This window comes from Simochromis diagramma, unplaced genomic scaffold (genome assembly GCF_900408965.1).
Source record: "Simochromis diagramma unplaced genomic scaffold, fSimDia1.1 OVJJ01000433.1, whole genome shotgun sequence".
Lineage (NCBI taxonomy): Eukaryota > Metazoa > Chordata > Actinopteri > Cichliformes > Cichlidae > Simochromis > Simochromis diagramma.
The window spans coordinates 5,960,200-5,982,795 of record NW_024387031.1 but is presented as its reverse complement, the minus strand read 5'-3'; the positions used below and the strand labels follow the sequence as shown (position 1 = coordinate 5,982,795).

The 22,596-nt window shown below is 41.4% G+C and overlaps 1 protein-coding gene and 1 long non-coding RNA gene across 2 annotated transcripts in view; one reads left to right on the top strand and one right to left on the bottom strand.

Moving 5' to 3' along the window:
• mgat4b (alpha-1,3-mannosyl-glycoprotein 4-beta-N-acetylglucosaminyltransferase B) overlaps window positions 1-22,596 on the top strand; it is a 116,628-nt gene that overhangs the window by 5,140 nt on the left and 88,892 nt on the right. The window lies entirely within an intron of this gene.
• Window positions 15,061-20,091, bottom strand: LOC120740549. The gene is made up of 3 exons (XR_005697401.1): window positions 19,969-20,091; window positions 15,869-15,874; window positions 15,061-15,073 (listed from the first exon to the last, which is right to left on the bottom strand). It is a non-coding gene; the product is annotated as an uncharacterized LOC120740549 (long non-coding RNA).

Genomic DNA, 22,596 nt, shown 5'->3' with positions numbered 1-22,596 from the left:
ACTTTTAGACATTTTTTTCCTTTTCTTTTCTTTCCTTTCCTTTTTTTTTTCTTTTTAAAGTGTAATCTTCTGTCATTGGGGAAAATTTTACTGATATGTTTCATAAATTTTATATTTTTTTATAAACCTTTTGTCATATTACATTATTTCGTATGTTATTTACAACACTTTGGGAAAATCTTACAAACATTTTATAATATATATATATATAGATATATACGTTTTACTGTTTTGATGCCAAAACCTTGATTAGACCTGAACTTCAGATGAATCAGACATTGCTGTGACTCATCCATCCTTCTGATGTGACACCTCCACACACACACACACACACACACACACACACACACACACACACACACACACACACACACACACACACACACACACACACACAGTCCTCTCCATCCTTTCCAAATGAAGGCATGTTTCTGCTGCAGAGGGGAGATTGATTCACACGCTGATGGCAGTTAACCATTGTGTGTGTGTGTGTGTGTGTGTGTGTGTGTGTGTGTGTGTTGTAGCACTCAGGGTAAATTAGTCCAGTCAGTGGAGCTGCAGAAAGAGGGTGCATTTGATTTATTCATTCCTCTGAGACTGCAGCAGTGATGCCACATTTGCAGCCATGAGGTCAAAGGTCAGCAGCATCTTTTTTAAAACAGCCCTGTGATTGGCTGAACTTAACTCTGTTTGTTACCTCGGTGACGTCCACGTTAGATTAAAGAACCATTTTACTGTTTTTACTTTAATGTCTCACATTTAACTTTTTTTTTTTTTTTTTTTTACAAGTTTTCTTTCTGAAACTTTGGTTTTATTTTCGGGCTGCTGCAGCTGAATGTGTATGATTGCCTCTCTCTCTCTCACATGCACACACACAGACAGACAGACACACACAAACAAACCCGCACAGATTGGTTTACAGCGTAGCAGACGACTCATAGTGATTAGATGACGCATCAGATTCGAAGTGAACATGTTTTGTCTTGTCCTCAGGACACACACACACACACACACACATCCTGCCTGGCATTGTTCAGCAGTGACAACCTTGGCTTTTACTTTCCTCTGTTCAGTTTGTTTCTGTTTCAAGAACTGATCCAAACGTCTGTTCAGTTATTCTGGTTTAATCGTTCTGTGTGTGTGTGTGTGTTCCATATAAAATATAGCCTGAAAGTGAACCATTAATGGCATCAGAAATCACGATTTTCTGTATTGATTGACCCGTCCTTCAGTTTGAAGGAGAAAGTCAATTAAAAGGTGTGTGTGTTTCTCGTGTGTGTGTGTGTGTGTGAGATCAATAACAGATGACTGAGCGTCATTTGTTCAGACTCTGTTCAGCTTTGCATGATTCACAGTTTAGAATAATCCTTCTTGTCTTTGTCTGTCTGCATCAGCCTCCAAGTTCAGCTAGAAACATTTTAGCTCCTCCTCCTTTAAGTACTCTCTCTTCTTATTGGCCGCCCCTTGCAAACGCATAACAGTGGGGCTTCTGTGCTTGATGTGACTATATTAGGAATATCCCTCCTTATGACATCATGCAGATCCAAGAGTAGAAAAAACTGTGCTACACTGAGAGTTTGGAGCATCTGCAGCCCGAGCTCTGAGCTCACAGTGTGAAAGCAGAACCGCCACTTTAAATGTAATGTTTTTTCCTCGTTGGTGTTTATCTTCCTATTCTGACTTCCTGTCTTTCAGCTTCCTCTCCTTCTGCTTCCTTCCATCATTTATTGCTTCCTATGTCTACGTTTCCTTTCCTTATTTCCTCGCTCTTCCTCCTCTTCTCTGGCTTTAGTGTAGTAACGAGAGAGAGGATGTTTGACAGTGTGATCAATATGAGAACTGAGAGTCTAAGTGTGTGTGTGTGTGTGTAATGTGAGCTCCAGATTAACTGTGTGATCTGTTACACAAGCTGCAGTTTGAGGTGTCAGTCACACTGTTAACGGCTGTAGCTGTGTGTGTGTGTGTGTGTGTGTGTGTGTGTGTGTGTGTGTGACAAACTTTATCTGTTTATAATCTGTAGGTAAACTCGATCTCACTCACACGGTGTCACTGTTTAAAATTTAAATGCTGATAATAATCAGAGGTCACACATGTAAGAGTACGCAGAAGAAAGTAGTCCCTGACCGAAGCTCTGTTTCCTGAAGAGCTCAGCAGGAGGCCTGATGCTGATCGACAGCAAACATTTGAAGCTTTTTCCCGTTTACCGTTTGAGCCGATAAACTTCAGAATAGAATTTGGTATCGCAGCGAGCGGTATCTGTCTTTGGTACTCAACTCGTTTCGAGATTATGGATTGAAAATGTTTCTTGGCTGAAACGTTTGACGCCGCCTCGGTCTGGCAGCGTTCACACCGCTGATGCTCGACTGTTTTTGGTTCCTGTTCATTCTGAGGTTTCAGACGTCTTACACGTCTCGAGCATAAATAGCATTCTGACATTTCAGTGCATCCGGTGTAGAAATGCTCACTTAAAATGTGAACAAACGGTAAAGAAAAACACGTTTCTATGACAACTCAGTAATTATTTAGCCTACTGTCGGCGAATTTGGCTTTCAGGCCGTCAAACACGGTGCAGTCTGCAGCTTTAGTGTTTAAGCAGATGTTTCCTCAGATCAGATGTGCTGCCATTGTAAGTTTTGGAAAGTATGACCCCACCGGTGACCGCTTTCAGCCTGCCGCCACCGCCGTCTTTGCCCTGTGCGAATGTTGTTCTTCAACATGTCGTTGGAGTGACGTCACATGATCTCGCTCAGCTTCTTCCTCTAGCCCAGATGTGCTCTGGTACCGAAGTTTAGCACGAATTGTTCTCTGTGAATCGGTTCTCGGCAGTGTTGACGTGCTTTGGTCAGCACGCCGTGTGGAACTGAATCGTGCTCCTGCGGAAACTTTGGTCTGATTTGGGGTCGTCCTGTCGGGGTCAGTGATGGTTTCAGGTTTTCTACTGTCTGTGTGACCTCAGTTGACGACCTTCTGGGTGCAGTTTGCTTTGTTAGCAGGATCACTCCCTAAGTTGCGCTCAGCCTCGGCCCATTTTAAATGTGCAGGTTTTCGAGTTTCTCCAAGCAGGTTTAGGCTGAAGTAAGCTGGACAGCGTGGCAATAAGATTACTCCTTAAATGGTTTTGTTAATTGGGGGGTCATTTATCCCCATGTGTCACATTTTTCTTTTTGGAATGAGTGGTGCGGCGGTTGGCTCGGTCCTTCCTGTGCAGACCAGAGACACGCTCAGGTACCTGCTGAAGGTGTGGATTATTTAGCCAAAATAAGTCTTGAGTCTATCCTCTGGCAATGATGTAACACATTTCTTCATCACTGAACCGGAAAACTGTAACATAGGATTTAAAAAAAAATGTGCGCTAAAGTTTCCCGCCATCTGCGGTGACATCTTTTTTTAAAATTGTTTTATAAAAGATCAAAGAAATGCTGATTAATCGTGCTCGTGTCTCTCATCGTTCCCACATCCATGGCCGCGCAGGAAACAGCAACTCGTTTCCACTTTGATTAATAATTAGAGGTTAACGGAGGTTTTTAATCACGTCGTGTTAAAAGCGGAGCAGGAATGTTGTGATGGATGTTCCTATTGGAAAATCGGGTTACACCCTCTGAGGGGGTAAAAGAAAGGCGGCTGTGTGTGTGTGTTTGTGTTTCTCACTAATAAAGATTTCACACTTATAATTGAGGAATCGAAGTGGAGCCGCTATCGTCTCCATGGAAACCCTCAGTCCTCTATAGGCACCGTCTTGCATAATGATGCTCTATATACTCCAATGGGGTCTTTTATTTTGAAGGAAGTGAAGGAGGAAACATGTTAAAGGATTGATGTCTACAAACACATACGATTATTACAAATATCAGATTTAAGTCTTCATGTGTTCTCTGGGTGAATATAGGCACAACTGAAGTTTGAGGTTTGAAGTGTTGAGAAATAAAAACTTTCCTCTTGACGTCCACCTGACAGCTCGAGGCTGAAACATTCAATCCGGGCACGCTCTGATCCTGCGTGTTTGTTCAGCCTGCAACCTTGACTGCTGCCCTCGCCCCAGGGGGCACATAGCCTCAACCCCCCCCCCCCCAAACAAACACCGCCCGATTTAAAAAAAAAAAAAAAAAAAAAAAAAAAAAAAAAAAAAAAGGTGCACACACACCCCTGTCGACCGTTGTCATGGTACGATCTGTCACTGCTGGGTGGTTTCGGCTGCAAGCAAACTCTGTGTGTGTGCATAAGAGGGACATTTGGAATAAATGTGGACAGTAAAATTTCGTTTTTAAATCAAATTCAAATTCAAATTCAAATTTTATTTGTCACGTACACAGTCATACACAGTACGATATGTAGTGAAATGCTTGGACAACTGCTCGTGACCTAAAGAAAACAAAAAAGGAAAAGGCTATGAATAAGATAGGAAATAAATATGAAAAATTAAAAAGGGTAAATTTAACTAGGAAGGAATAAAATATAAATTAAGGTTAAAAATGAAATAACTGTACAACACAAATTAGAATGAAGGGTAAATTTAACTGGGAGAATAAGATAAAATATATAAATTAAAGTTGAAAATAAAATAACTGTACAACAAAATACACAATATAGAACTATATAAGAATGTATGAAGAAATATAAATAAATATATACACAATAACAGCAGCGTGATTTAAGTAATGAAGTGAAACTGCTTTTACTGCTTTTTCTGTGTGACCTGCTGTGATGCTTTGAGTTTCTTTGGCAGCAGGAGTTCAGTTGTAAAGTCAAAGATAAGATTTGATTCAGTCCTTCTGTTATTCAATCTGGTATCTGTTCTAAAATGCTTTGATGTCCTTCAGCAACAGTTTCCTCTACTACAGCTGTCACATGGTGCACATGTCATGGACCTTTACTGTGAAAGGTAGACACAGGCCCTTTTGAAGATCTGTCAAACAAATCAAGACGTCTAAACTCTATTTAAAGTTACAGAATACGTAAAATTACTCATACACTACCTAAAACTAGTCACGCAGTACTTAAATGTACTTACAGTATGGAAATGTATTTGTATCCTGTATTAACCTGACTTGTTACTGTTGCCTACCTTTAATGATTTGTAGGTAAATCTAATTACGCTGTAACTTAAAATATGATACAGTTAAACTCTGTTTAATTACAGAGGAATTAAACGGCTATGTTATGAAGTGTTACTGAATCGTGTGCTTCAGTGAGGCGGCGTATCCTTCATTCTTACATTATTTTTATTTAACCAAGAAAATAAGACTCTTGAGATAAAAATATCCTTTTCAAGATAAACTAATAAAACACACACACACACACACACACACACACACACACACACACACACACACACACACACACACAGAGGAGAACAGGTTTGAGCCTGAGTGAAATCTGGCTGAAACTCTTCTGAGTTAATAAAATTCGGGAGTTTTTAAAGTAAAAGAAAAAGTCATAATCTAGTGATTTCCCTACAGAATCCACATTCATGAAATCCTGGAGGCGGTTTGAGCTGACATTGTTATCAGTAATGAGGTGAAATTACTCTCATACTGGACTGGATTCAGATCACTGACCAGGGCAGAAAGTATTAAATCCATCGGACCTCGATGAGAGAAACCAAGCTCAGGTTTAATGCGCACTTTTGCAAAGATGTCCTGCAGATGTTCCTGTTCCTGATGTGTTAGTCGTGTTACTGTGAGCAATAAAGTTTATTACCCACCATCAATGGGGCCTTATTGTTTCATCGTTAGTTATGGAAGCATAATGGGATGATAATGTGTTAAACAGAGATGAACACTGATGCGATGAGATCATGCGGCCGCACGCACCGTCTTGTGTTTGTGTGTTTCCTGGAGGGTCCAAGACGCTGTGAAAGGAGCTGATGAATATTTGATGGGAACTCCAGCAGGTCAGGTTGCACTCTGAGAGAAACCGTCCTTGCCTTCATGCTGCACAGGGAACAAAGCTCACCTCATTCATGTGTGGAGAGAAGATTTAAAAGTCATCTTTAATGGGTCCATCAGGCACATGTGATCTGCTGAGTCTACATTTAAATGTACAATCATCTGAGTGTGTAACTGAGACAACACAAAGCAGATTCACGAACACAAGTCTGAGTTTTTCTGTCAAAGATCTCACAGATGTAGCAGCATTTTTCATAGACTGTATGTAAAAGATGGATGCAGCCAGTGGTTTCTGGGCTCATTTTGAAGCTTCTACGCTTTATGGCCTCCATGTTGGGTTTTGCGGCCAGAGGGGACCTTATCAGGACACCAGGGTGAAGTGTCAAATTATCAGCTAATGCTAGCTAGCTTGGTTAGCAAATTGCATCTGTAAACTGTATAGGAGCGCCCACTGGCACAGACAGGAGCTAATTAATGCTAAGAAATCAAATCCTAGAATTTTACTCACCTACACTGGAGCTCTTCCTGCACAGTCTGTTTGTATAGTAACCTCACAGCAGCCATATTATTGGTCATGTAATGTCATTAAAAATGCTCCAACAGCATAAACACGGTCCAGATATCCAGTTCAGTGGCTCTGATTAGCTGAGGTGAGGGCTAGCAGATGGCTAACAGCTAAAGTCGCCTGTGTCACCATGCACCTGTCAGTCAAAGAGGCCACTCCCCTAAAAATGCAAACTCTTAAGCTTTAATACAATTTAAACAGGTGAGTTATAAAAACAATGACACCTGTAAAGTTGTTATGAAGGTAGGAATTATCTGTAGAGCCTCAGAGAGTTTTTATATCAGGATGTAAACGGGTTTATTTCTGCTTTGAAGTTGGATATTTTAATATGGGAGTCTATGGGGACTGACACACTGCTAGAGCCTCTAGTGGGTGTTGGAGGAACTGCACCATTGGTGCTTTTAAGCCCCAGAGGTTGATGCTTGTTCCCACACACTTTTTACCCTTTTTTCTTCTGCCAGTGGAGTCTCAGGTAGCCTCTACATGTTTTTCCTCAAGCACTCTACCGCCACCATTGGGTCAAAGTCGGAGGTGTGTATAAGTGCTACTGAACTCCACGCCACACTTTGAAGAAGCTGAGCATAGCTGGATTATTGTGATGAAGCCAAGTTCAACGCAGCTGTGATCTCCATTTCTGCCATATTAGAGTTTTTATTCCAGCTCCCATAAAACTGGTTCAGCTGATCCTCACAGCAACCCTCGTAACAGTTCACAGACTGAGACACATTTGTTTTATAAACTGGTCCCTCATCAGCACTAACAGTTATTCATTGCTATGATGTTATCAGATATCTCTGCTGAAGTTTCCATGAGCAGGAACCAAACTGATTACTGGAGACATGCGCACTCGTTTATCTTTGAAATTTGCGATGAGCTGATGGAAAGGCCCAAGCGCTCCTTCCACCGCCGCTCCGGATCAGGTTTGCAGCGGCGTGTAGATAAAGTTGAGTTGAAGGAAGTGGAAACACGACATCACTGCAGGTGTCTGATGTTTCACTGATGTGTGCGCTGAACTGTCTGCAGCGTGTCAGCAGACTGACGGCTGCAGTCGTTTATCTCCAGCTGCTCGGCTCGCCTGACAACCTCTGCTCTGTGTGTAAGAGACCCTGAACCGCAGATTACCTCCCTCACACGTCAAGTCTTCAGTTCAGATTTTATCACATTTTTTTAGAAATTTTAATCAGATTTTAGATCAGAAGAAAAAACGTCACGCATATGTCGGTGCGGCTGCAGGACCGTGGTCCACGGCACGCATGTTACAGTTATAACGATCATCATGAAAGGTTTAAACCCAGCTGTCAGAGTCACTTTTACGCACTTTCTGTTTTAAAAGGCTTCAAAACAAAAACTTGTTTCCATTTGTTCTTTCTGAAGCTTCCCTTACTTCCAACAATCATTATATCCAAACATCAGTAACAGGAGAAAGCACTAAACATGCATCTCAGAGATTGTAACCAGTTAAATAATACAAAGATAGATTTCCTGTTGCTAAAGCTCGTGACTTCTGGAGCACATCCGCCCGCGCCTCATTTTTCAGTACCAGACCTGAGCCAGCTGTGCCATTTGTGAGCCAGACTAGGCTCAAACGTGCTGTCAGTATAGCTGTGACACATGTAACTGGATTAATTGACTGTTTGCTCCTATAAATATATTTATACTGTTAAAGGTAACTAATCCAAGACGACTCTAAATTGGACTGTTTTTCATGAGGAGTATTTTCACTTCTCAGTTCTTTGCCCTTTTGTACTTTTACTTTTCTATAACTTTAACTAAAGTAAGAGTAGTGCTGCTGAAACACATTTTGTCTGTTTGAAGTAACGGCGCTGACAAGTGTTTGCTCGGAGGCACAGACTTGACATCGTGTGTGTGTCAGAGGTATGAGGAGGACAGCATGTGACCCACTGCCTTCAGCATGTGATGGGCTGTGTATGTGACCTTTGACCTCTTGTTCCAGTTATTTCTCTGTGCTTTAGCCAGTCGGAGCTCAAACACCCACATCGTTCACCTTTCTGTCATCTGTCACCATAAAAAATGAAACATTTGCAGACTGCAGCTCTGCACATGTGATGATATCCTGGGTGGTTTCTACGCAGCGAGTCAAACAACGGTCGGTGATACCTTATCCCCCCCCCCCCGCCAAAAAACCAAAAAAAACCCAACAGAGTTTAACATATAGAATGACTTTTATCTCTGTTCAAACTTTATGCATATTCTGGGTCCGACTAAATCAACAGCCCGACCACTGCTGCCTAGAGAAGGGCGATATGGCCAAAAGTATTTATCACGATATATTTGAAAATTTAACAACAATATAACTGACGATATAATTGATGCGAGACAAAATACAACTCCACAACTTTACTAGCGCAAAAAACACAATCCATTTATTTTCACTTAAACAAGAAGCTGTTTTTTATGTGCATTAAAGCTATATAAAAATTTAACAGTGCAAATGCAAATTCCTTGCTGAAAGTTTAACCAAAAGGCATTTCCAGTAGAAATGGGCTGACATATCCTGAGCATAACCATGTATAATATCCACTGAAGTTAAAAAGAGGTGCTTTGCAACATTAAACTGCAGTGTGCCAAATAAAAAAAGTCAAATACGTATTTTTCGGACCATAAGGTGCACGGGATTATAAGGCACATTAAGCGAAACAAAGCAGTCAGATAAATCAAACTACTCAACTCATTCTTCTTGCTTCCTCCACTTCTGTACCATTGATTCATTAATGCTGTATTCTATCACAGCTGCTCTATTCCCGTGTTGTTGCAGTATATTAATTACTAACCTCATATTGTGGATGGATTATCTCAGTTGTTCTCCTGACTGAAGTTTGGTCTGTTTACAGCATCCTGCCATGCGATTGCATTTGTCTCTAACCATCAGGAACCTTAACGTTAACTTTTATAAGTGGAAAAGTGTTAGTGTTCGTCCTCCAGCTTCACTGTTTATGTTATGCTAACATAGCTGTGTCGCTAGCGATCACATAGCACATCATTGTATACCAGCTAGCCCAACTTCAGTAACCCTACAAACGTCACTGCTGTTTAGTTTCCTGTCTTCATTTATGTTGGAAGTGATAGCAGAGCTGTACGTTTGAATTTTTTCAGAAATCTCTCAGTCAGAACATGCAATATCATGCTTAGGTAACTAGCGAAACTAACGCTAGCTAAGTGAGCTAACGTCCGCTAGCTTCCTGCTAACTTCTAACTCCGTTAAATGTAATAAATTTTGTTTTCATGGATGCCTGGATGTTAAACTTCATAGTTACACTTGGTAAAGCAGCAATGCTGATCGTTTTATTAAAGATGAAAGAATTGAGACAGTTTTTAACTCCCAGTGATGCTGCAGTGTTCGTTTGAATTTGGGACCTGAAAATGACGGAGTTTAGGACCCAGATTACTCCCAGATTTAGAGCACCGTAGTCTGACAAATAAGGCAATAACAACAGCCGCTTGCATGTTCTACAAAAAAATGTGCTTTGTTGTGTATCTGACGGACAAACACCAAACCAGTTCCACATCACTGAAGTTGCACCATTTTTACAAACCAATTCTGGTTCATCCGTTTCACTCAACAATCGGCCATGTGCGTATGAAAACAAAGGAACTGCGCATGCGCGTTTTACCCATATTCTATCGCGATATTTCATTTTCTTATCGTTGCCTAACATTGTACCGGTATTGCCGTGAACGGTATAATATGGCCCAGCCCTACTGCTGCCTGTCTGCGTATTCTCTTGGATGTGATTCTGTGGACGTTTGAAGGAAGCGAAGCAGCTTTATTGATCTTCTGGGAGCCTAAAAAAAGTGTCAGAACACAGAAAGTGTCCAGAATAGAGCGTCTTTGAAGTCAGCCTACCTGCTGGGTTCAAATCAATTTCTGGTGAGCAAACAGGACCCTGGAGGAGCGCCAAACTCCAAGAGCTCAGCTCAGCTGGAGGAAAACAAAGCTGCAAGTGGTCCTGAGAGCTCTGCCTTCTTCAAATATTTAGTTTGAGGTGTTCAATCAGCTGCTTGAGAACCCACCGTCGTGCAGATGATGAAGAAGAACAGCCCTTTGCTGTCATTGTACACGTACAACGAAATTGTGGAATGAATGAAATGAATCTCCCTCACAGACAGAGACGATTTTTGGAACATGACTGTGAATTGTTTTCAGTTTTTCTGGCTGCAGAGCTCAGCGTTGCATCAGCAGAGTTTTATTATCAGAAATGTGCTGATTTTTTTTCTTTTTTCTGTGTGCTGTGCTAACTTTGCTCTCAGCAGATTCCGGAAACTCTCCATCAATGCAACAAAAAATCATTTTGGCTGCTTATCTCTGAGTCTGATGGACAAAAAACTGCTTAGCAGGATCTTCCTACACATCTTAGGCCCTAAACTGAACTAACTGAAAAGTTCCACACAAATACAGATCAAACACACGCACGAGGCCGTGTTATCTTACCGCTTTTATATGACACGCTGTGTCGGTGGGTGAGATGTACACAGAAACTCCTCACTTGACTTTTTTTTTTAGCCCGACGGACCAGTTGCAGAAACCATAACATGCTAGGTAAGTGTGTTTTAATCTCAGGATTCATATAATACTGATGACAGATTTTTAGGCTAATAGTTAGGCTAACACACTTACCTCTCATCTTTTCTTTCCTCACAAAACCGATAGATCCTCCACTTCTTTTAAGTGTCTCCCAGCGCAATCCTTAGCATATTTTGGTTCCTGCAACTGGTCCGTCGGGTTATTGTCTCCCCAGAAACACTTCCCTCTGCTTTTGGAAATCTGTTTTTTCCTATTTCCATTTTTCCTATTTCTGTTGTGTTTTGTGTGCTTTTGGAGCGTTTTTCTTATTGCTGGTGTTTTCTTAAGTTGCAGTCCGTTTGAGTTAATGATCAGTTTTTGCTGGCGGGATGGGAATGTAACTCAGAGCATCATCTACGTGTAACAGGAAGTCACCAAATAAAAAAACAACAAACATTTCAGATGCAAAGCAGGATCAATCTATGTTTTCAGGATGTTGAAATGGTAAAATTCTGACTCTACGAATGTTGCAGCAGAAATCAAGACTCGAGACAGACCAGGCATCGTTTTTCCTCCCTGTTCTTAGCCGACGGTAGTGCCACTCTTGTGGTCATTGTTTAAACACCGCAGTGCACCTAGGCTTTCTCTCTGACTGCGTCCATCCCTTTATGACTCCTGAACATGACGATGAGTTCACTGTACTCGAACAGCCTCTGCAGTCAGCAGGTCCAGATCCAACAAGCACCTTTGAGATGTAAACACGAGTATTTCTGTCATCTTGTTTAAGCAGCTCTGAAGGCAAAAAGGGTCCAACCCAGTACTAGCAAGGTGTACTTAATAAAGTGTCCTGTGAGTGTACACGTTGCTGTTTCACACACGGTGTCATTAAAAAAAAAAAAACACTGAACACTCGGTCGCTCCCGATGTGCTCATTGGAGTGTGAATGTCAGGTAAAAAGCACTTAGAAGCAGAAAAAAAGTGCTTGTGTGAATGAGGCGTACGCTCTATAAGCTTTGAATGAATCAGTTTCATTCAAAGCAGAATCAGAAGCTTTGGGAGGGAACTTCAGGTGTAACCCTCAGTTTGACGGGTCAGGGTGAATCACAATGATTACTTGGTTAGTTTAGGCAGACAGTTAGACCGTTAGTCAGACAAACTGCTGTCACTGTGTTTGGATTTAGGAATTTCCAATGTGTACGGATTTAAAACCATTTTCGGATTTTGAGTTTGACACTGTAATGCAGTCATGAATTATTCCCGTCTACATGCGTTTAAAGGTTAAAAGTAGATTTCTGCTGTTTAAAACCCCCCCAACAAAACACTAAAAATACGTGTAATGTATTAAAGATGCGTAATATCTTCAGGGAAGTGTAATTTCCACAGAACAGTAAACAGGATCCTGGAGTCCCATTAAACATGTCCACGGAGAGAAGAGAAATCTGGAAGGTAACTAAAGACAGACGAGGAGAATATTTAAACACGAGAAGAGGAAACCGAAACGAGACGACAGCAGAAGGTACAAAGTGAAGAGGAGGACGAAGAGGAGGAGGGAGGAGGTGACGGGGGGTCTCTGTACTGAATCAGATCGGCTTCCTCACACAGAGCGAACCATCTGTCAACCAGAAACAGTGTGTGTGCGTGTGTGTGTGTGTGCGCGTGTTCAGCTCTGCCACTCATTTACTGTAAATGAGTAATGTGAGCGTCCGGGCAGCAGGGAGTGTGTACTGTACGGGAGTGCGCTTCATTAGATTAGACGTTTAAATCTCCGGCTTCATTGACACACACATTCAGATCAAGTTTAGGCAGCTCTGCCTGGATACTGACAGCAAGTGATACACATTACAGGTCAAAATAAGTAAAAGATGTCAACACGGAAGTTCTTCGGGGGATTATAATGTCCAAAAGAGGCACCAGACTCCTGCATTTAATACAGGCGCATCCCTGAACCAGCTTTGGAAGATGCGTCTCAAAACCTGGTAAAAAATAACTAGATGCCAAAGCTGGATGTTCTTGGAAAAGCTATAAATTAACTCAGCAGAGTCGCAGAGGGGAAACAAACCCAGAGCCGTTAATCATTCGGCTTGTTAAGTTCTGACGTATCGACCGTGTTTCCGATTTGAGCGTCTCCTCGGTCGAGTCTCTCGACCTTTTTAACGTCCTGCAGTTCTTTGACTCAGAGACGAGCTCCCAAAAACTATCCAGCCGTCGCTGTTGGCCTCAGCTGTGACTGTCCTCTGTTACCGTGGCCTTGATTGACAGTGCTGTGAAATTCGCTTCCTCCCTGATTTATATTTTTTTGACAAACGTTTCAGATCATCAAAAAATGTCCTGTCTGAAGAAGTAACTGCCCCTTAAACCTAATAACTGGTTGTGCCAACCTCTGCAGCAAGAAGTCTGTCGAGCATTTGTGATAACTTCAGTGAGTTTTTCACATCGCTGTGGAGGAATTTTCTTCCCCTCTTCAGTCACGTTGGAGGGTTTTCCAGCATTAACGACCTGTTTAAGGTCAAAGCATCTCCGTCTGACTTACGTCCAGACTTAAACTCGGCCACTTCTAAACCTTCATTTTGGTTTTAAGGCCATTAGAGGTGGACATGCTGCCGTGTTTCAGATCGTAGTCCTGCTGGCGAACCAAGGTGAACTTAAGCTTCATGGACTGATAGACAGAATGCATGTTTCCATCAGTTACAGCAAGTCGTCCTGAGCAGTCCACAGCAGTGCAGTCCAGACCATCACACTACCACCACCATGTCTGACTGTTGCTGTGATGTTCTCTTTATGAAATGCTGTGTTAACGGGATTCAAACCTCCCAGAAAGTTCTGCTTTTGTCTTGTCAGTCCACAGAAGATTTTCTCAGAAGTCTCAGGGATCATCCAGATGTTTGTTGGCAGATGTGAGGCGAGCCTTTGTGGGTTTTTATTTCTCAGCAGCAGTTTCTGGCTCTCCTGGATGAGTCATCGATTCACTCTTGGAGTAATTTTGTTAAGCCAGTTGCTCTTGGGAAGGTTCAGCACCGTTCCAGATTTTGTCCTTGTGTGGATAATGGCTGTTTCTTTGGACCGTGGCATGTTGTGTTGTTTTTTGAGGTCTTTTAGCTTGCGTCAGTGATTTACTGCTTAAACAGGTTTGGGAATAATCAGGCTTGGGTGTGACCAGTGAAATTGAACTAAATGTGGTTAATCACAGTTAACTCATGATTTAACAGGGCGCAATTGCTTTGTTAGAGAGGGCCAGGTTTGGAAAGCCTTTTTCTCTTTAATAAATGAAATAATGATTTAAAAACTACATTTTGTATTTACCCTGGTTAACTTTGTGTAATATTAAAATATGTTTGATGATCGGAAAGATGTAAGTGTGATTTTCAAATATGCAATGAAACTAAGGAATACATTTTTTGTATAGCCCACATAGCTGATGATTTTCTAAATGGTGGTCACATGCACGGTGCCTGAGAGAGTTCAGCTCTTAACACGGCGTCCACACGCCAACTGTGTGGTGAAAGCGGCTCGTCAGCACTTTGGTTCCTGTCCGTGTCACACTGCATCCATTCAGCTGCGGCGCTCAGAGCCCAACAAACATCACAGTGTGCTTCACAGGGCACGAGTATCCTGGTTAGCAGGCTGCTCTGGGGATATCAGGGGACAGAAAGAAATCTGTTTGTGCATAATGCCGTGTACAGGATTTGTGTATGATGTTGTGACTGTGCGAGAGATGTATCATTCACTGGGTAAAGGACTAAAATCTATGTATATGTGTGTATATATATATATATATATATATATATATATATGTATGTATGTATGTATGTATGTGTATATATATATATATATATATATATATATATATATGTATATGTGTATATGTGTGTGTATATATATATATATATAAAATTTAGTGAAAATGAAAAAGGTCTTGTAAAAAATGTAAATTAGCAGGTGAAATGAGCACCTGCTCCATGCAGTCGGGAGGTACGATTAGTCTGCTTTAATCATCAAATAATTTACTCTGTTTTCAAGAATCAAGTCAAATAAATCTTTAATGTGAGAATGTTTTCAGCTTTTTAAATTTATTAATGTTTATAAACTCACTGAGTCTGGTTCCTCTGCTAAGATATCCAGCAAACTGAATATATTTGAGGTTTTTGACTGTTGTGGAAAAAACGAGAAGTTATTTATATAAAATCACGTAAGAGATTAAGTGTGTGAACACAGCTGATATCAGGTGAGGAAATTCTGCTTGTGAAACTGAAACGGGTAGAGCACAAATAGAATAACGGAGGTGAAGTGGAGCACTGAAACCTGACGACACCTTTGTCCACAGCAAGGATGAGGTGTTGTCGTTAATTGGTTGGTATTTGAGTTTCCCTCCACATGTGGCCCCTCACTCTCTAAATGCTGTCTTTGTGTCGGAGACTGCTCGAGTCTTTTTCCACAAATGCCCTCATTCAGTTGCTACCTGACTCTGCTCACCTCCGGCTCCCAGACAGGAGGAAGAGGGAGGGGTGACGCCGTCTGGGCCTTAGTATCCCGTATCCAGGCTGATTCAGACCAGGTCCGGACTCTGCCATAAGAAAACCTCCCAAATGGTTGTATTCACTGTCCTTCCCTTTGCCCTGTCTGCTCTTCCTGTTTCCACATATTCTGAGCAATATTTATAACATTTATGGCTCCTCATAGACCCAAACTGGCTCTTAAGATTTCACTTTTCCACCTGGGCAGCTACACAAAGAGCACCCAGCTGCCTGTAAGGCCTGGGTTTAGTGTTAGGTTTAATAATTAACATTTTTACAAATCCTGTTTTTGCTTTCATGGAAACAAACACTTGATTATGTCTATTTTATGCCTGTAAATCGAAACACAAAACATCTGAAATTAATTGCCTTTGTCCTGCATTACTGTTGGCTGTTATTGTAAAAAAAACAAGTTGTTAGTTATTGTTCTGTATTGTCATCAATATCATTTTAGCATAACATATCCTTTAGAATCACCTCAGCTGCCATTTGGTAATTTGGAAAGCTAAAGCCAACTAGCATTTTAACTCAGTTAAAATAATGTTAGCTAGCAAATAAAGCTTATAAGAACTGGCTGACCTTTAACAGTCGAAACAGTGTTTTGCTCAAAGTTACACAGCTTCTAGTTGGTCCAATGACTGATGTGTTAGGTTAACTGGTTAACTAATTCTGAATTGGCTGTAGGTGTTATTGTACGGATAACTTGTAGGATAGCCTCCGGGCTAGCAGGCAAGCTAACGTTAGTGAAAAGAACTCTGATTTGGATTTGATCCCCAAAGCCACACTGTCCCTCCATGAAGTCATTGCCCCACTGATGTGGACCTCAGTTTTATTAAGTTTAGCCAGAAACAATAGAGAAAAGATTTAGCTAGTGTTGGCTAAAATTAGCTAATTTCACCAAACAAGCTGGTAATTTATTGGTATATGTATTTAGAGGACTTTTTAGGCTAATATCCATGAACTACAGTCTCAAATAGAAAAATGACCAAAATTATTGCGACTTTATGATTGAAATTTGTTGCCAGAGTAGGGCAGGGCAATATGGCCAAAAATATTTATCACGATATATATTTGGAAATTTGCAAGAACGATATAACTCACGGTATAATTGGCGCGAGACAAAATAATTTACAACTCCACAACTTTATTAGTGCAAAAAAAAAAACCCAAAACCCATCAATGTATTTTCACTTAAACAAGCAGCTGTTTTTTTATGCAAATTCCTTGCTGACAGTTTAACCAAGAGGCATTTCCAGTGGAAATGGGCTGACATATCCTGAGCATAACCATGTATAATATCCACACAACTTAAAAAGAGGTTCTACACACACAATACAGTAATATTATGTTGAAGCACAGTACGTATTACTCTGCGAGGCTCCTGACTACGGTAGCCGTAATGCTCAGACAATCCATCAAGCGGTGCAGGTTCGTAGCTTAGCAAAGTCGTACTAAAACATTTTTTGACAGATTTTTGAGCGCCGTGTATTACATAAAATCAGTTCGAGATCAGTAAGCACAACCAGAATTCATACATAAGGCGCACCGGATTATAAGGGGCACTGTCGACTTTTCAGAAAAAGGATTTTTAAAGGATTTTAAAACCGACTTATTTCCTGAAAAACACGGTAATATCAACGGCCCGCTTGCATGCTCTACCAAAAATTGTGCTTTGGTGTGTTTCTGACAGATGAAAGCCAAACCAGTTCCACATCACTGAAGTTGCACCATTTTTACAAACCAATTCTGAAAAAAAACCCTCCATCCTGTGTCCATCACATGAGTTTCTGTTAAAAAAAACCCCATCACTCTGCTTTTAGGGTTGGATCATTGTCAGCAAGTACTGATGCAGGTTTACACCGTTAGAATTTATTCATAAATTACTGTCATTTTACACAGTATGTCAAATGAAGGTGCTGTTCCCACAGTGTGTTTCTCTGGTACACTGATTTGGGAAATAAAGCCCCTAATCATAACATAATTCCCTTATTACACTCAAATTAAGTTCAGTTAAATCAGATTAGATCCAGGGGTGGGGATGTGAGCCAACATGGCTGCTGTATATTAATCAGAATTACCCTGCTGGCAGTGAGCTGCTGTTTGATCGGATGATTCACTCTGACAGACCAAACACGGTCACTGATAACCAGTCAGTGTCGTCAAAGACCGAAGAGGTTACATCAGGGGACCATTATTTATCCTTCTTGCTCACGTTGCCCAGTCTGAGTCTGCCAGTTCACCTTTTCTAGATTTGGTGCTTTAGTTTAGTCACATATCTGCAGGTAAGGGCTTCATAAACTATTTAGAAACCATTTTTAAAAGGACGGTCCCTTTAAAGGATTGTTGAAACTCCCTTTAAGAATTGTCCCATTGGAAAGCTGAGGAAAGTATTTAAGTATTATTTCAAAACTGTACAAGGACCGTTAGTCATTCATGGGAACTTTTGATCCTTCTGAAAACCTCTTATTAGGACATGTTGTATTACTATGAGACATAAACACCATCTTCTACTTCCTGTAATAGGCCTCAAACCTTCCTGATAATGATGGAACCTCTTTGAATTGTTTATTTCTTTAAGACTCCTTAAGAAAAGAAAAGAAAAATCCATCAAAGGGCTACAAAAAAACCCCAAAACAAAACTTTGAAAGTCAACCAGAAGATTTCTTGGACACCTAGACTCTCCTAAAAAGCATCTTTACTAATTCACGGACAAGGATTGTCCCTCATTAGGACATTTTTCTGTATCTCTGAGACGCTCAAAGGGAATGCTGCCCTAAAAATCCAAAATCAAAGCAAGGACTAATCAAACCTACAAGAATGCCCCTCTGAATTATATCTTTAAATAAACATCACCGGAAGCCTTTATCAGAGATTGAAATAGCCTTTTACCTCCCTAGAGAGAGTGTTGTAACCTTTTTAAATATCACTGGTGAGACTGGGACTGATCATAGCCTCTGAGGGTCCTTAAATGACTGCCCCAAGGATCGACCCACTGAAACCGCTGAAGCATTAACCCCCCCCCCCCTCAAAAAAAAAAAACTGAACAAAAAAGAAGAGGAAAGCTACAATACTATTTAAGAAAAGGGAGCTCTGGTTTTTACTTTAAGAGTTCTGTAATCTTCTTAAAGGTTATTAGGACTTGTTTGATTGGACTGTTTGAAAAGACTCCTGAGGGAACACCCCCTCCACACACACCATGACCACCACAAACCTTCATAGTGCCTTTTATAGGATACCTGGATCCCCCCAGACAACATCTTTTATATCTTTTAAAATTCCAGGACAAGAATTGACCCTTACTAAGACTTTTTTTTAAAACTGTCTGAGACTTCTGAAGGAAGTACCAAGCAATTTCCACACCTTAAAGGTCCTTCCTAAAACTTAAAGAAAACCTTTTACCTGTTTAGAACCTTTTATAGGACACCTGGATTCACCTCTAGCACCCTGAGACCCATCGGGAGCTGGTGAAAAATGTATTTATTTGAAGCAGAAAACCACATAAATTAACTCCTGAGCGTCTTATTGAGAAAAACCTTAAGTACTGTGCAGGGATCGAACCTGTGACCTATATATAATGTCCTAGGACATGCAGGCTCCCCTGGGAAGAAGCTGATTGGTTCACAGAGATAAGAATCTCGTTACCACGTCAACAGTTGAGCACCCTGTCTGTCAAGCGTCTGTTCCCACGGTAACAAAAGCTCTCGTTTCCCCCTGTTGGACTTCAACCCCTCCACACACATTTCAAAGAGATGGGAAAGTTTCCAGTCAGCGTGCCCAAAGTGGGGATGGGAACAGAGTGTGTGTGAGCCGGGGAGTCCTGCCTCTGCGAGGACTTTCTGAGGGTAGCATGTTGAGCCGGAGGATGTTTCCGCTCAGTCCTCGGCTCTCTAATAGCGTGTTTCAGAGTTTGGCCTCGCTTTTGTTTTTAATGTTCACATTCCGACTCGGATAAAGTCAGAGTCAGAGAATGTGCTGTGTTTTGCCAGTGGGAGCCCTCACTGGGATACTAAGATGTCCGTGTTGGATTCTGCGGTCAGTGTTTTTATTCTCAGGCCGGGCTGATCCTATTAGGGTGAAAACAGACACACAGTGAATGTGGAGCTTTTACAGGAAATGTTGTTAGCATCAGCTAGTGTTAGAGTTTAGGGGCTGTATTGAATTCTTGGATCTGCAGAGGGTTTCCAAGTAAAGTCCAAGTGTAACTGTTACAGAAGTCAGGCCTCGAGTCTTTGGGAACAGGTCAAGTCTCAAGAGGCAGTAGCTCCTGAATAAACACTGAGGGGGGAGCCAAATGTAGGCGTGGTTGTGAAGTAAACTGCTCTGAAATAAACAGCATTTACAAATAAAAAGCAGTTTTTGTTAAAGCATATAGTTAAAGCTGGATCAGGTGACCCTGAATCCGCCCTTAGTTACGCTGCAGTCGGCCTAAGCTGCTGGGGGCTTCCCACGATGCACTGAGTGTTTCTTCTTCACTCACTTTTTCACTGGTTTCTTCCTGTTAAAAGGAATTTTTTCTTCCACTGTCGCCAAGTGCTTGCTCAATGGGAGTTGTCTGGTTGTTGGGATTTCTCTGTATCATTGTAGCGTCTACCTTACAATGTAAAGCACCTTGAGATTTGGTGCAATATAAATAAAACTGAATTGAACTAAGCTGAATTAGTGAGTAAAGCTTTACAGTCCACTGCACAGTTATACACTAAATTGAAGCTTCTGCTTTGAACATAGATTACACCTGCAACACTTTAGTTGGATTAAAGGTGAACTTTCTGAGAAATAAACATCAACTTTAGCTGAAAATGTTTGTGAGCACCATTTTTGGTCTTTGGCTCTCTATCTGACCAATTAAATCTCTGTATAATTTATCTGTGAAGGCTAACCTTGGTAACAGTCGAATAATGAGTGCATGGATGTCCTGGCTGTCGTGTAATGTCTCAATAATGTTGGTGGAAGTCTTCCTGTTTTTGTTCCCAGTGTACTCGAGGGTTACGTTAATTTCTGGACCTGGAGTTGTTCAGGAAGAACTTAGTTTGCATTACAAGCAAATAAGTCAGTCTTGTTTTCCTGCAGTTGGGGTAGTCTTGGGGTAGTTTGCATGCAGATGCAAAGCAGTGGAAGTTAATGCCACTAAGTTGAAGGATTTTCTCACTCTGCAAAGGTCAGCAAAGTTTTTTTTTATATAGCACAGCTACCACATTGTAGACTAACTGTTAGCGTTGTCAAGATGATTGTTCAATACCAAAGTTTAGGGAGTTAGAGTGGTCCAGATAAAAGCATGAAGAACTTTTTCCAGGTCCTTCTGCAAGAGCTAAGGCTTTACCTTGGCAATGACTCTAAGTTGATTGAACTTAAAAATGACTGAAATTGCTTGAAAATATTTATACAAGAAATGGTAATTTAGACATGGGTCTGTAGGATGTTGTTGGGAATGCCTTCCAGTCCCCAAGAAGATGAGGTGGTTCGGTGTTTACCAAAGGGATGCTTTATCTCCTTAACCAGACTTCAGGCAGTAAAGTGTAGGGCTCGGAAAACAGACACTTTAATATGGTCTTTAATATATAAATGTAAAATAAAAATACATATATACATGTATGTGAGGTCTCTGCTTAGAGGTTCAAGTGCTTTTTATGCCCTCCATCTGCTCCAACGACCTCTTGTTCTCAGCCAGATGCTTGTAGTGCTTACCTTTCAGCCCTTGATGTGTCAGAGGAAACGAGGTCGTAGATACTCTCAGATTCATGAATGCGATACTTGACTCTTAAAACTGCACAAAGGGAAACCGATGAAACCGCGTTTTTATTTGAGTGCCACCTCTCTGATCCGTGACAGCAGACCGGAGCCGTGTTTGCAGATGTAAAACATCAGCTCAGATACTCATGGCTGCTGCTGCTGCTCTCGCACATGTTTGTCTGTAACGTGTGAGAGCGCTAGAACGAAGTGAGATGTTACAGAGGGCGCGCACACATGCACGCACGTACGCGCACACACATGCACACACTGCCAGAAGAGACACACTGCTGCCTTGTTTAAGGAGAAGTGATACTTGAGCTGAATGAGTTTGTGTGTGAGAACAGATCGCTCAGTGTAAAGTCCACTCGCTGACCCTGAAGGCCATCAGGCAAACACACACACACAGGGCCGTCGCTGACATCCTCTTACCTCAACCTTAAACCTGCCGTACAGGGTGGTCCTTCTTTGCCGTACAAAACTGTTTTTATTTAATGACTTTTTAGGATTTTCTGTCTCTTTCTGCTCATTTTACATCATTATAGCACTCGTTATTGTCACGTGGAAACTCTCTTCTGTAATGCTGGCTGAATTTAACTGATGGAAGTACTCTAAACAGAGCGTGCAGGAGGCAGGACACAGGACACCTACTCACCAGATAATTGTTGTGCTATTCTCACGCTGGTGCAGCTGGACATTGTTGAACACAGACTTTGTAGTCAGGAGCTAGCGGGTTAAAGACCTTTGTGTGTGAGATATAACCCGAGCTGCTCTGTCGAGTAACTTCTAGAAAAAAACTAGCTTTAGTTTGATCTCTGCGGCCAGTTTTTCCTGGCCACAGGTTGACCTTTGCATACATAGACTGTATATAAAAGATGGACGTAGCCACCAACTTTAGATTTGAGCTTTGCGTTTTGAAGTCTCCACATTTATTCAGGGATTGCATTTATTTGCACCTGAAGGTGGAGCGCTAAGTTATCAGCTAGCTTAATTATCAGTTTGCATCCACGGCCTGTGTGGGAGCATCACACAGATACAGATATCTGCTAATGAGTAACATCCTAGTGTTTCACTTGCTTAAGCTGAGGACTTCCTCTGTAACTATAATTGATGTCACAGCAGCTGTGTTATTGGTCAGATTATTAAAAATGCTCTAAAACATCGGTCCCCAGCCTCCAGGCCGGTCCTTGAGTCGTTCGGCACCGGGCCGGGAGAGTTGAGGCTCGGGTGTGAAATTGATGGTTTTCAGGGTTGTTATCATTAACTGGGTTTCCCTGGGTCGTTTCCCATGTTGTAGTTGTGTGTCTTATTTTGAAATAAATATTTACCTTTTACCATAGCAACCAGACAGCATTAAGCGGCAGAGAGGAGGACGTTACTCTCAGTGTT